The sequence below is a fragment of the Protomyctophum bolini genome (genome assembly GCF_963924005.1).
Source record: "Protomyctophum bolini genome assembly, chromosome: 24".
In the NCBI taxonomy this organism is placed as follows: Eukaryota; Metazoa; Chordata; class Actinopteri; order Myctophiformes; family Myctophidae; genus Protomyctophum; species Protomyctophum bolini.
Genome location: NC_137885.1, coordinates 25,263,694 through 25,275,781, shown reverse-complemented (window position 1 = coordinate 25,275,781; position 12,088 = coordinate 25,263,694).

Genomic DNA, 12,088 nt, shown 5'->3' with positions numbered 1-12,088 from the left:
CACCGGCCCGGGTTTCAAGGGGCCCACGAAAACTTTTTTCTTTTTTTATTATGATTTTATTTATTTATCTTTGCACACTGACACCCTCGACGACGACTAGGCGGTTTATTGTCAGCGGAAAATGAAATGCAGACGGCGTGCACATGCAGCCGCTCGCGTGACACGTGCACGGCCGCGCACGTGACACGTGCACAGGGCACGGTGCAGGCTCTATAAAGTGGAGGTTTGAATTCATGAGCAGTTTTTTTTTTTAATCGTTTGTTTGTTTGTTTTTGCTGTAGGCGGTTTGAGAGAGAATGGATATTCTCTCAAACTGATGGTAGTAGTAGGTTGTGATTCTGTTGTGGAGATGCTGCAAAATGAAACGAACGCGCCTGAGAGACCATCTGCAGTCTGGCTAAAAAGAGAGATAGGAGAGAGAGGAAAAACTAAGCGAAAAAACCTCTCTCTCTGTCTCTCTCTCTGTCTCTCTCTCTCTCTCTCTCTCTCTCTTGTCAACTTCAATGTTTCAGTTTTCTCCTGCGTGTCGAGTCACACTAACGTAGATCACAGTAAAACATAGTGAGCGTAAGACATTACGGTAGAAAGAAGACGGATCACAGTAAAACAGCGTAAGACATTACGGTAGAAAGAAGACAAATCAAATTAACTAAACACCCTCTTTGCAACTACAATTTCATTTCAAATACTCCTCCCTCACCCATTTATTTATTTTATACACACTAACACACTACACTCTACACACTAACACACTACATAACACACTACACACCAACACGTCAATTAGCCTAAATATGCATCTGTTCAAACCCCTCGCCCTCCCCCCACCCCCCCAAAAAAAGGACTGATTTGGAGGGAATCAAACGAAGGAAGCGTGGAGGCTGTGAGACAAGAGAAACACAACAAAACAAAAATCCGTTGATATATCAGATCTCCAAGGAGGAAACCTGATGGGCAGCGAGCAGAAGGCATCTCCTGGGGGTTAGGGGGGGGGGGATGTGTGTGTGTGTGTGTGTGTGTGTTTGGGGGGGGTTAATGTGATCATAGGGACGCTCATCTTTCGGGCGACGGGATAGTAATGAGCAATCAATAACGTCCTTAACGCAGTTAAATCCTGGTGGCTGGCAGCACATCACTCTCTCTCTCTCTCTCTCTCTCTAAGGGGACGTATGATGTGTGATCTCGCATTACCAGAGCGCCTGGCTGTGGCTTTAACTCTCACTCACACACACACACACACACACACCCAGGCAGAGAGCATTGACATATGACAATGCGTGTCTGTCTCTGTCCATATGTTGGTGTGTTTGACAACATATGGACACACACATATACACACATCTATATGCACATATATATATATATATATATACACACACACACACACACACACACACACACATATATATACACACATGTATACACATATATACACAGAGTCAGTCCATTTACTGTAGAGACGTAAACACAGTCCATTTACTGTAGAGACGTCTCACTAAGTATTTGTTTAAAGACCTTTTAAGCCTCGGACAACTCGGATGACAACATGAGCCGTGTGTGTGCGTGTGCGTGTGCGAGTGCGTGCGCGTGTGTGTGTGTGTGTGTGTGCGTGAAATGTGAACACGCATTGTGAAGCACTTTGGAGAGAGGTGTTGCATAAATGCAGCCCATGTACCAAATACACACAGACACACACAGTCACACACACACACAGACACAAACACACACACACACACACACACACACACACACACACACAGTGGTGTTCAGGTGACATCCAGCAGCCAACGTGTCAGTGACTATCGATCCAGAGCTGTAATAACATTCAGAGGCGATGAACAGGGCCAGGCCGGTGTGTGTGTGTGTGTGTGTGTGTGTGTGTGTGTGTGCGGCTACAGGACGTATGTGCGCTGCCTTGCGTTGCGATGAGGCTCCATTATAGATCCTATCTGCAACAGCCATCAGGCCCTCGTACTCACTACGCACACGCACACACACACACACACACACGCACACGCTCGCGCGTTAAGGCTCGTGTACCAGATAGAATGTTACTACTACTTGCTGCTGCTGCTCGTCTGACTGTTAGTTCCGGTTGAGGATGTCTGGGCGTTACGGAGCCAGGTGTCGGGCTTCTCTCTCATCTAATCATCAGTCAGTCACACATCGCAGCGTGCACGGAGAAATGAGACTCACATACACACCGACGCCAAAACAACAAACACTACAGCCGCACAACACAAGACATGCACTCGCGGCTCAATTAGCATAACCCTTATAGCCCATTCTGGGCGGGAACGCCTTTAGGGTGTTTTAAAGCTATATGCTTTAGCTATTGAAGAAATAGCAGATCTATACATAGCTTGTGTAGGTTCTGCTATTTTGGAATATATATTCTTTCAGAGCAAACGTTTTTAACTCAAATCTCTGCTTCTGCGGGAGGGGGACGACAACATATTTTCAGATGGGGGTCGGCGGCCACATAATATATTTTTGGGGGTCCTTGACATGAAATTGTTTGAGAACCACACTGACAGAAAACTGTCAGGATTTAGACGACATTTAGTAGAATCGTCCTCAGCTCTAAATGGGTTATAGAGCGCGTTAGGAGTTTGCAAGAAACAGCTAAGTGGATACATTGAATAGCAGACATTATACGATAAGCTGTCATTAGCCGTTCCCATATAGGGGGACCAAACGCTAGGTTGTTCGGAAAGGTGCGATTTATTTTGGGAACTGGTGGTAAACTTTTGTCGTGTTTTTTTTGCCCAGACGAAAATCTGCATTTTTTCCTAATCATAATATGTGCGTGTGTTTATTTATTTGATGTGTATATATATATATATATATAGAGAGAGAGAGAGAGAGAGAGAGAGAGAGAGAGAGAGAGAGAACCTCCTCTAGAGATCGTTTACGCAGTATACACACACACACCGCACTGCATGGAAGAGAGAGAGAGAGAGAGAGAGACAAACAAGGGTTCATTGGCCAAACTCTCTTCGCTTTAAGCACACACGCACGCACACGCACGCACACACACACACGCACACACACGCCGCACTGCATGGAAGAGACAGAGAGAGACAAACAAGGGTTCATTGGCCAAACTCGCTTTGCTTTAAGCACACACACACACGCACACGCACACACACACACACACACAAACGCGCACGATCCCTTCAAGCGATTCCTCTGTAAGAAGCGTCCGTTCTCCTCTGAGGATATCCTCCACTCACCAACAGAGTGGAAAACAGAGACGGATAGGGGGGGGGGGGGGGGTTCCTCTACCTGGCTATAGGGGGTGTGGGGGGGTTGTGGGGGGTGTAGGGAGGAGGAGAGGGGGGGGCAGTAATGGAGTGTGTTTGCGTTCCGCCCCGCTCCTCTCTATAGCGCTGCGTTAGCCTAATGGGACGGACATGAAGCCAATTGATTTGCAGCCCAATAGAGATGTCCTCTCCACACCGCGGGCACATTACCTACATCACTGGCTCAGCGGAGAGTACACACACACCGCTGCTTATTCACGCTGCGCACGCACACACGCACGCACACACACACACACACACACACACACACACACACACACACACACACATTCTATCCAGTCAGACACATTGTAACGTTGTTCTATAGACCTCGTGATCCACTAGTGATCCATTCTGACCCTGAACAGAGTCAAGGGCCTTTCAAACATGAAGCGATGTAACGCGCCTATAGTTCATTTCCAATGAGATCAGTGCGTTTTCTGCACTGGGGGTAGCAGTGGCGGTGCAGCGACAACACAAGCGTATTCACGTTGAGCGCCGTCCTGTGGATTTGTGGGGCGCATGCTCGTTACATGCACACTGGTGTCTAGTGTCTACACTGTATTCAATCTGGTGTCTAGTGTCTACACTGTATTCAATCTGGTGTCTAGTGTCTACACTGTATTCAATCTGGTGTCTCTACACCTGTATTCAATCTGGTGTCTAGTGTCTACACTGTATTCAATCTGGTCTGTATTCAATCTGGTGTCTAGTGTCTACACTGTATTCAATCTGGTGTCTAGTGTCTACACTGTATTCAATCTGGTGTCTACTGTCTACACCTGTATTCAAACTAGTTTATGTCTACACCTGCCATTCAAGGTAACATTCGTTTTTGCGAGGAGGAGACCACAACTCCAGATTAAACAACGCAAATAGCGGTATAATAATGATATAAAAGTGTGCACCGAATCGAATCTCTCGACCGCACCCCCTCAGTCATTTCATGGTGGAGCCGGCCCTGGGCTACACGCGCGCGCGGTGGGCCAGCATGAATACGGCCTCGCAAAATCCAACGTTATTCGCCAGCGAAGAGCTAGACAATGGAAGACCACACACCCACACACACACACACACACACACACACACACACACACACACACACACCCACACACGAAGCATATACAGTTTGTAGCGCGGAGTGCAAATAATTCCACAATTCTCCACACTTTTCACTCTCGTCAACGTCGGCGAGCTCTTGACGGCCGTGCATGGAAATCCATTTATGTTTCCAGAAAGGCGCTGTGTGGGCCGTCCTGGGGGACAATGTCCCCTTTATTAGGGGCCCCGCACGGGGCCCCATGTCCGCCTCAAAGACACCCCGCTGACTCTGGGAGAGGACACACTCATCTATATGGACACTTCAAGGCCCCCAGCAGCATCAGTGTCATTATAGAACAATTATTATTGACGCAAATTCAGTTAAAAATAACAGAAAGAAAGAAAGGAAGAAAAAGAGATGGCAAAACTCGTAAACATATCTGGACTGGTCAGCCGCGTAAAAACATGTGTGCCAACAAACACACACATACACACATTCATACGCACGCACGCACGCATGCTCGCATGCACGCACACACACACACTCTCTCCTGTGCAGACACACAGTAAGCCTCATTGTCATAATCGTTTCGGCCGCCGCTTTTCAACTCCTTTTTTAAGACTTGCTCACGACGGCAGTCATGTGACCGGGGAGGGGGGGGGGGGGGGGGCAGTATTAGTCCTCTCAGGAGGAGGGGGAGGGGGAAGACATAGTCAGATTACGGATTAGAAGGTGGGGGGGGGGGATTATTACGATGCCGTCAGGATGACAGACAGAGAGACAGCTAAAGACCTGCAGCCAGCCGCGACCACGCACACACACACGCACACGGCGGCACACACACACACACACACACACACACACACGGCGGCACACACACACACACACAAGGGCATTGTCAATCTGAGTTTGTGGGATTACGCTTGAAGTGAAGTTAGCGCCGCCATCGGCCCCGCCGCGCTAAACCCCCGGAGACGGGGAGGGGGGAGGGGGGGGAAGAGCTCGCAGCTTTATTCCAACCTTCTTATATATATATATACCGGTGTATATATATATATATATTTTTTTTTTTCATATATATATTCTTAAGAATTAAAACAGCATTGCAATGGTTAATAATATCCACCCGTCAGCATTCAATCTGCTTTTTATACCGCTGTGTGTCTGTCAGCTAAAGCATAACAAAACTTAAAACACAAAAAGGGGTTCCCGTCCCCAAAATGGGTGAACTCTTGGACCGTCTAAAATGTTCCACTCTCAGGAGTTCAGTTATGGTTAAACATCTGCATTACTTAAAGAACAGAATTAGAAAATGTAGAAGAATTGTTATTTTGATCGTTTTATCATTTTCCTGTTTTTCTCTCTTCCATGCTGTGGCACCAACAGCATGGGATTGTGGACAGAATCTTATATCCAACAAAATACTATTCATAGTTGTGGCGTCTGAGAGGCTAAATGTCATCACATGGTGGTTCCGTGGCTCAAATGGGTCTGAGTGAGAGGCTAAATGTCATCACATGGTGGTTCCGTGGCTCAAATGGGTCTGAGTGAGAGGCTAAATGTCATCACATGGTGGTTCCGGGCTCAAATGGGTCTGAGAGGCTAAATGTCATCACATGGTGGTTCCGTGGCTCAAATGGGTCTGAGTGAGAGGCTAAATGTCATCACATGGTGGTTCCGTGGCTCAAATGGGTCTGAGAGGCTAAATGTCATCACATGGTGGTTCCGTGGCTCAAATGGGTCTGAGAGGCTAAATGTCATCACATGCTGGTTCCGTGGCCCAAATGGGTCCGAGAGGCACCGAGAGGGAAATTCTTGGCCGAAACTGAATACCAAATATCCGAATATGATTATCTTTTTTCCTACCATTGCTGTCATGGCAAAAGACAGGATTATGGCAGAACTTAACTTAAATAATAATCACTATTATGGGTCCATAAAACATTTATTCAGCTCTTTTGAATACATTAATTGCATAGGCTATTCGGTGATATATTTTCTGCCTATATTCGGGCCGAAACCGAATAGGCCGGAAATTGCATTTTTAGCCATTTTCTGCCGAATATTTTCTGCGGTGCATCACTATAGTTATACTGGAAATACAGTAAAATATGAATACCTCAAAAACGACACTTGCGTGAATGTAGTTTAGTTACTTTACACACGCACGCACACGCACACACCTCTGTATTTTAACCCACGATGCCACACAGTCTGTTTAACCACCCTCTGGGCTAACGCTATATAGCGGCTAATGAGAGAGAGAGAGACATAGAGAGAGAGGGAGAGAGAGAGCCAGCGGTAACAGGCTCTAATTCTCCTTCACAGGCTATCGTGTTGCCGCGGCGAGACGGATCGATACCATTTGCTCAGCACACAGGAGGCCCTGGGATCCATAAAGGGCCTTTTATTGAGTAATTAAACACCCATTACTGTCCCGCGCAGCCCGGCCGTAAATCTGATCAGACCCTCTCAGACGCGGGAGGATCCAGGCTGTGATTAATACCCGCTGCATGCGCCACATAAAAGGAGGGGGGGGGGGGGGAGGGAGGGAGGGGGGGGGGTGACATTTTGCTAAGTCCTCTGTGTCTGTGTAGGCCCCTTCTACTGCGTGGTGTGTGTGTGTGTGTGTGTGTGTGTGTGTGTGTGTGAGAGAGAGTGTGAGCCTGCCTCTATATTTTTTGCTGCTGTAGTTTTCAAGGTTGTCGCGTTCTGCTGGATATTTCAGAGGACGATGGAACTGCTGGGTGCACGCACGCGCACGCATGCACGCACGCACGCGCACGCATACACGCACGCATGCGCACACACGCACGCACACACACACACACACACACACACACACACACACACACACACACACTCCTCTCCCTCTCCAGTGACTATAGATACATACTTGTGAGAGCAGAACTCTGGCCTTTTCTCATGCAGTTACACAGGGTGATAATAATAATAATAATGATAATACTTATAAAAGGTATTCATTTTTCTTGGCCGAAAACGGAATATCCGAATATGATTAAATAGGCCTGACGTCTTAAATAAAATAAAAAGTTATCTGAAAGAATATTATATTCAAAGATTCGTGCCACATTTTCACGATTTTTCAAAAATAGCAGACCTATACAAGCTTGTATAGCGCGCCAGCTTATAGATCTGATATTTTCCAATAGCTAAATAATGCTTAAACACCAAAACAAGATCCCGTCCAGAATGGGTTTATATTATATATATATTATTTTCCTATACCATTGCTGTCATGGCCGTACCTTAAAGCTTATACCTGATTTATGGCAAAAGAAAGAACTTAAATAATAATCACTATTTATGGGTCCATAAAACATTTATTCAGCTCTTTTGAATGCATAATTTGCATAGACGCTATTCGGTGATATATTTCCTGCCAATTTGGGCCGAAACCGAATAGGCCAAATTGTTTGCCATTTTCTACCGAATATTTTCTGCGGCCGAATATTCGCTGCATCACGTAATACTAATAATAATGATGATGTTTGGGGTTAATACACAGGGATCTATTTCTGTCCATTTCTAAACCCCCTTCTTTTGTTTTACTATTTTGAAAAACCTTTTTGAATAGTTCAACTATAGCCGATCTACATCGATTTCCATTTCAGGCATTTAGCAGACGCTCTTAATCCAGAGTGACTTACATTGACACATTGTGAGCTTGTAGATTTGCCATTTTAACTATTCAACAATGTTTTTCAAAATATAAAAAAAAGGCAAAGATGTCTGAGGCAAGGTAATTACAGTTAACTACAACTGAAAATAGAACCCCTGGTACAGTACAGACAGTATAGCAATAGGCAAGAAGGGACGTGACATGGAGAAAGTCAAGAATTGTCTTGTGCTCTAGTCTAGGGATTGTGGACGGCAGTGCAGGCCGCTTGGGAACCGTAAGGTTCCCGGTTCGATCCCTGTGGGCTCCACCAGAGTTAGTGTCCAAGTGTCCTTGAGCAAGACTCTGAACCCCTATAATTGCTCCCGATGTGCTGGTTGGTGCCTCGCATGGTTTCCTCCTAGCCTCGCCTAGCGATACTAATGACACTGTCGATATTAGTCTGCCATCGGTGTGTGAATGTGTGTGTGAATGTAATGCACAATCTATGCAAGGAGTGTGAATGGGTGAATGTAATGCACAATCTATGTAAAGGTGTGTGAATGTGTGTGTGAATGTAATGCACAATCTATGCAAGGAGTGTGAATGGGTGAATGTAATGCACCATCTATGTAAAGGTGTGTGAATGTGTGTGTGAATGTAATGCACAATCTATGCAAGGAGTGTGAATGGGTGAATGTAATGCACCATCTATGTAAAGGTGTGTGAATGTGTGTGAATGGTTGAATGTAATGCACAATCTATATGTAAAGGTGTGTGAATGTGTGTGAATGGGTGAATGTAATGCACCATCTATGCAGTATGTAAAGGTGCAATGTGTGTGAATGGGTGAATGTAATGCACCATCTATGTAAAGGTGTGTGAATGTGTGTGTGAATGGGTGAATGCAATGCACCATCTATGTAAAGGTGTGTGAATGTGTGCCGTGTTGTCTGTGAATGTTGTCTCAACAACAAGATCATATATTATTATACACTAACAGCAACGTTTCACAATCGTTAAACATCCCACAGGTTTTCTTTGCAAAAACTAAATAATAACACTTGACAGACAGGCGAGGATATTTCTCAAGGCAAAAAACTAAAAGAAGGAAGCGTAGAAAAAAAATAACTTTTCTGCGGTGAACCAGAGTTCAACTCAGACGAGGTCAGAACAGAAACAAACAGTAATAATTCACAATAGAATATGAATACAGTAAAGGCTGAAGGAGAGATGTTGGCGGTTTATGTTTGTCAAGGACCAAAATAACTCCATAAACGAGACGATACTGACCATGAGGATGACTGGCTAGTGTTAACGCATTTAGACCTGAAGCCCATTCTAAGAAAATAAATGTCTTTGTCTTTGGGCCTTTCTGGAAAACCCCTATGTTTCTATAATGTCAGCGGTGCTCAACCTTTTTCACGTCAAGGACCCCCCCCGGAATTATCTGTAATTGGCCGCGGACCCCCCATCTGAAAAACATGTAGTTCCTCCCAGAAGCAAAGATTTGAGTTAAAAAACGTTTTGCTCTGAAAGAATATACAATATATTCAAAGATCTGTGCCACATTTTCACGATTTATTTAAAAGAAAATCAGCAGATCTACAAGCTCGCAGCGCGGCACTCGGTGCCGCACTACGAGCTTGTAGATCTGCTGTTTCCCCCCCCCCCTGCTATTTCTCAATATGCTAAACTATAACATAATGCTTAAAACACCAAAAGGCGTTCCCGTCCAGAACGTGTTATAAGAAACCGTCCTCGGTCCGAAAAACACAGATTCATAAAATGGACTGTATTGTATTTATATTAACTTTTTTGGGGGGAAAAAACAAAATGAACTTCGTCATTATTGTGATTGATAAAACAAAAAAAATAATTATTATCTACAGTTCCGGGAGAATGAAAAAAAAAAAGAAAACGCTATGCATGTCGTTTACAATCCCATCCTTGTTTTGGAGGAGGGCTTAGCCTTAGCGTTGTTGAGCCAACAATATGGCATCTGGGTGATTCTGCTAAATATGAATGGGCCCATTGACGCGGCTGAATGGAGCCGCTTGGCAATGGCCCTTATCCCCCCCAGCCCCCCCCCCCGCCCTGCGTCCAGTACTCAAAACAATATTCAGCTACAGCGACGGCGGCGGTCTTGGCACTTTTCCCCGAATCCCACAAAAGAGGAACTGCGGAGCTCTCTCTCTCTCTCTCCTCGCGCGTCCCTGAAAACCCGTCTCAAAGCGTGCTAAGCCTCGCCACGGCCGTGGCGGCGAGAGGCGAGTGCTGGAGGAGAGCGCCATGCGGGCCAAAGCAATTCCACCACAATGGGGAGCAAATCATACAGTGCTTTGTGAGATTTAGCCCATATAGACCTGAGGCCCAAAGTTTTTCTGGAAAAACCCTGTGTTTCTTATGTGTCAGTATGGCGCTCAACGTCTTTCATGTCAACGACCCCCAGGAATTGTATGTACCGGTATGTATTTGTAATCGGCCCGGCCGACCCCCATCTGAAAATATGTTGTTCCATTCCATGCAGGAACCCCCCAGTAGCAAAGATTTAAGTTAAAAAAACGTTTGCTCTGAAAGAATAACATTTTCAAAGATTTGCGCCACATTTTTACAAAGAAAAAGGGGGGGAAAAAAAGCAGATCTACAAGCTCGTAACGTGCTATGAGCTTGTAGATCTGCTGTTTTGCAATAGCTAAAGTATATATAACGTGATGCTTAAAACACCAAAGGGGGGTTCCCGTCGTCCTGAATGGATTAAGGGGTACACAATGGCACTCCGTTTCTTAAAGCACACATTAGTAAGCATGTCATCGGGACCCCCAATGGGGGGGGAGGGGGGGGGGGGGGGGGGATTTGATTTGAAGCGGCCTAGAGAGATTGTGTTGTGAAGAGGATAAATATGTTACTGTGGGCACGGATGATGGACTGTGGCCGAGCCCCCCCTCTCTCTCTCTCTCTCTCCCTCCCCACGCACGCACACACTCACACGCACACACTCACACGCACTCACACACACACACACACACACACACACACTCACACGCACGCACACTAGCACGTCGGATTATGAGAAACATTGATACTTGTGATATACTTAATCAATTATAATCTCCGGAGCATTTATTTATTTTTATTTTTTTTACAGATCAAAATCGAACGGCGAAACGGATGCCGAAAGGCTCGTTATATATATATATATATATGTTACAGACAATACTTTACAGATAGAGCCACAATCAATTTACACAATCTCATCGCGGACGGCGATGGAAGGGGGGGGGGGGTGTTGGGGGGGGGAAGGCTGTGCTGGCCGCGGTTCTAATACCGATACGAAAACAAGGAGCGGAGCGCGATGCAACGCTCGTTAACCCATTCTGAACGGGAACCCGTTTTGGTGTTAGCATTATGTTATGCTTTAGCTATTGAAAAACAGCAGACCTACAAGCTCATAGCGCGCCACCGAGTGGCGCGCTATGAGCTTGTATAGGTCTGCTATTTTTGAAAAATCTCAGAACGACCGACATATAGAAACATAGCTTTTTCATAAAACTGTCAGGATGTAGAAGAACATTTTTAGAATCTGATCTCAGGTCAGAATGGGTTAAAGATGCGCGCTGCTCGCGGTCGCTGTGACCTCCAGCAGCACCGCGGGCGCGGCGGTGGGCAGGATTCGCCCACTCCAAAGTCAATACGCCATACGATGCGATAGGATGCGCCGAAGCCTCCGTGTTCCACGGGTGTCTCTGCATGGTTAATGCATGACACCAGGTATAGGAACTCATTATGCACTGGATTCTATCATTACATGTCCACGTGCACGCACACACGCATGCATGCCCGCACGCAGGATTCTATCATTTCATGTCCAAACAAACATCAGCACTGACATGTTGATACTACAGCTCACACACACACACACACACACACACACACACACACACACACACACACACTCATAAGCATATATAGGCTATAGCACACCTACAGATACTTAGTGTTGAACAACACACACACACACACACACACACACACACACACACACACACACACACACACTTAAGCATATATAGGCTATAGCACACCTACACATACAAACACACACACACACACACACACACA